This window comes from Octodon degus, unplaced genomic scaffold (genome assembly GCF_000260255.1).
Source record: "Octodon degus isolate 3935 unplaced genomic scaffold, OctDeg1.0 scaffold00002, whole genome shotgun sequence".
NCBI lineage: Eukaryota > Metazoa > Chordata > Mammalia > Rodentia > Octodontidae > Octodon > Octodon degus.
Window position 1 is genome coordinate 14,442,741 of NW_004524578.1, and position 3,827 is coordinate 14,446,567.

Genomic DNA, 3,827 nt, shown 5'->3' on the forward strand with positions numbered 1-3,827 from the left:
AAGAAGAAGAAGAAGAAGAAGAAGAAGAAGAAGAAGAAGAAGAAGAAGAAGAAGAAGAAGAAGAAGAAGAAGAAGAAGAAGAAGAAGAAGAAGAGGAACTACATATAAAAGGAAAGGGCTCAGGTTTAACAAGTTAACAGTGCATGGCTCACTCCTCCTTGGTGGTGCTAGGGAGTGAACCTAGGGCTTCTCACAGTCCTAGGCAGCTGTTCTACCACGGTGCTCACACCAGCCCTCCCCTCACTGACCTCTACCCACTCCCTCCCTCCCACAGCATTTATAAATAAATCCAAGTCATTTTTCCCTAAATATTTAAGTATGTGCTTTTGAATTTAGATGTTTTTCAAAAGTATATTTTTAAGAACAGTTCTATTTTTAATATAAAAATTAAAAATGCTAACTATATTAAAAAAAAAAAAACAGGCTCAGTAGGAAAAAGACAAAACTCAGAGAGAGAAACCCTCACAGTGTGGAGGATGTTCAATTCAACTATTCTGGTGCCATCTTAGAATCTGTTGCTATTGTGTTCTGCTTATTGTGTTAGACTTGAAATTCAGTGTTGTACTCAAGAGTCCTGACATGTACTTGATAAGTTTAAGAGCTTGAAAATTTTTTAAAGAATTTATTATCAGCTGTCTCCCAACATTGTTTATAATCATTTATTCCATAACAAATCCTGGCAGAGTGTAAAAGTATACACTCAAAGAAACAGTGTTGGCCCTTGAGAGAGAAGCTTGCTATAAATTTGAGCCGAGACTATTTACAAGTTTTTGTCAGTGGAAATCTGAGGAATTTGAATCTACAGGAAGTTCCATCTTGGTCTTGAAGTGAAGAACGCCTACCTACAAATAATAATGGCCCTTAAGGATAGATACTACTCTATTTTTCTTAAATTTTAACTTGAGGCTGGGAAGATGGCTTAGTAGAATAAATGCTTCCCTGGCAAGCACAAGGGCCTGAGTTCAATCCCTGGTTCCACAAAAATAAATAAATAAAATTTTAACTTGAAACTGTGAATAAGGTAAGAAAACTATTTTGAATAAATAAAATATTTATTTAAACTTTAGAAAATAAACAAAAGAAAAAAGAAGATAATGGCCCATTTTACAGGAGAAAAGTAGAGCCCCCCCCTTTTTTTTAATAGATGATCTAGCTGTTTCTCCTAAAAACATTGCTTAAATTCTCAGTCTGTTCCTTTATCTCAAGATGAAGTTTCTGCTCCTCAACCAACTAGCTAATATATGGTCTGATTCGACCTTGAAGGGATTTCAGGTGTGGTTGGCTTGGAAGGAAAGGAGCAGAAATAAACCTAAGGCATGCTGATGTGGATAATCGGGAAACTTGGTGTGCTGAAGGTGAAGTCTTTTTTTAAAAAAGGAAGAAAAAAAAGAAAGAAAGAAAGAAAGAAAGAAAGAAAGAAAGAAAGAAAGAAAGAAAGAAAGAAAGAACAAAATTTTAAAAACAGTAAAAGATAAAAATTGGAAATGATAGGGAATTTCACTAAACAATGTAATAGAAATTCAACAATGATCATTATATTATATATTGTTGCAATTCTTCAAATTAGTTGTTCAGATTACTAGGTATAAGTATCAAAATTGTCCAAAAAAATTAAAAAAGAGAAAAAAGTTTAAGCATTAACTATTCCTTTAAGTAGACCTGTAGAAATCAGAGGTACAATTACCCAAGATATACATAAACTATATCTGTCTCCCTTTCTTCTTTTCTTTCTTTTGTCCTTTTCCTCACCCTAGTTATTCCTTCCCATAGCAGTTCCTTTCCCTTTTTCAGCATCCATTGTTCCTTTCAGGTTTTGTTTACTCTTTGAGATTCTTACACAAGCAAGACAATACAATGTTTACACATGCAGGTCTGACTTATTTCACTTATGAACGCTACCTGTAGTTGCATTCATTTATCTATAAAAGGCCTTAAGTTTATCTTTTTTTATAGCTGAGTGTAGTGGATTTCTAACTGGTGATCAACTTATTGCACCCAGTTGAACTAAACTAGCAAGGTGCTGGGTGTGGGAGGCCCACCTCAGGGTTGTTGCCAGGAGCATAAAGGCAGAACAGGAGAAGCTGCCAAGAATGCTGCTGGGGTAGCTGTTTGGAGAAGCTGTTGGAGGCTGCTAGTTCTCTTGGGCTATTCTGCTGGAGGACCTCATCATGCTGGCTTTCCCAAGGAACTTTGGAGAAGTTTGGGTCCTCATCTTGAGCACTGTCTCCTGGCTCCAGAGGGGAAGATGATGCATTGCTCAGCCTCATGGAGAAGCTTGTTGCATTGGCTTTCCTGATGGGAACTCGGCTTTCCTCATCTCTGGAGGAGCTCAAGACCCACTGTTGCTGAGGATGGCTGTGGTGCTTTGGGGGAGCTCTGGTGCCTACCTAGCTCTTGTTCAGACCCCTCAGCTTGATAGCACAGATCCTTCATCCCCCTGGCATAGACTTCCTAGCTTCCACTGCTGACCTTTGGGCCTTTCCAGCACAGATCCATAAAGCAGGCCTGCATGAGACTTCATTGTGGGTTCTAGTCCTCCAATTGGACATGCGGGAGGCATTGTTATGAGCTCTAGGTTTTCAGCTGGACTCATGCAGGATATTAGGATCTAAGCCTGCAGCCAGAGTCTTTAGTGTTTATGTGTGTAGCCAGATTTTTTGCACTTCTTACATATGCTTTTTGGGTGATTCATCATAAAATATTATTATAAAATGTGTCCTGGAACCAGTGAGATAGCTCAGTGGGCTAAGCACCTGCTTAGGCAAGCACATGACCCAGGTTCGATCCCAACACCACACATGGCACTGGCCCCGCCCCCGGTCACGCTGAGCTGGCAACCAAGACTGGGAGTGGTGGTGTACACCTGTAATCCCAGCGCTAGGGAGGCTGAAAACAGGAGGATCGCCAGGTGTCTGAGCTGCGAAGTAAGGCCCTGTACCAAATACATAAAAGTAATTAAGTAATTAAAATGGGTCCTGTATTATATTGTTTCCCTTGCAAAAACCCCAAACCACATCACTGAGTAATATCCATTGTGTAAAAATACCACATCTTTTTTATCCATTACTCAGTTGACGGGAATTTGGGTTGTTTCCAAGATTTAGCTATGACAAATTGTGCTGCTATAAACATGGGTGCTCATATATGGCTGTGGTACAATGTTTTCAGTTCCCAAAACTCCAATAAAAGACTTGTAGATTTAATAACAAAATTCAGTGGCACAGCAGGATACAAAGTCAACACTCAAAAATCTGTGGCATTTCTGTACACAAGCAAAAAACAACCAAGAGAAATCAAGGAAACCATACTTTTCACAATAACATGCAATATTTTAAAAATATATATATATGATTTACAAATTATTTCTCCTTGTCTTCTGATATAGGGGAATGATATCCTGAAAGATACCTGGAACGAGTTCATGTTCTCTAAAACTGAAGAATGAATTTTAGGAACAACACAAGTTAAGAGCAGAATATACTTACTGGGGAAAAGAAAGCCTCTGACAGAAGAAGATCCAAGTGGTTGCCTTTTCTAGGGATTTTTATAGAGCAAAACCAAGAGGAGAGATGAGTCTAAAGTAGAAATCATGGAACCTCGTACATGAGGTGGGACAAAACTATGGTCAACCAATAAGATTACAAGCACAATTGCTCAGGTAAAATTGACTAAATCCAGGACCAAATAGGGAAGTGAGCTGCGTAACAAGTGAGCACTAATATAGAACAGGAGCCTCTCCTGTGTTGGGTTGGGTTAGCGACTCTTCATGGCTTCTCAAGGTGATTCTCAGTCTCTCTCTCTCTCTCTCTCTCTCTCTCTCTCTCTCT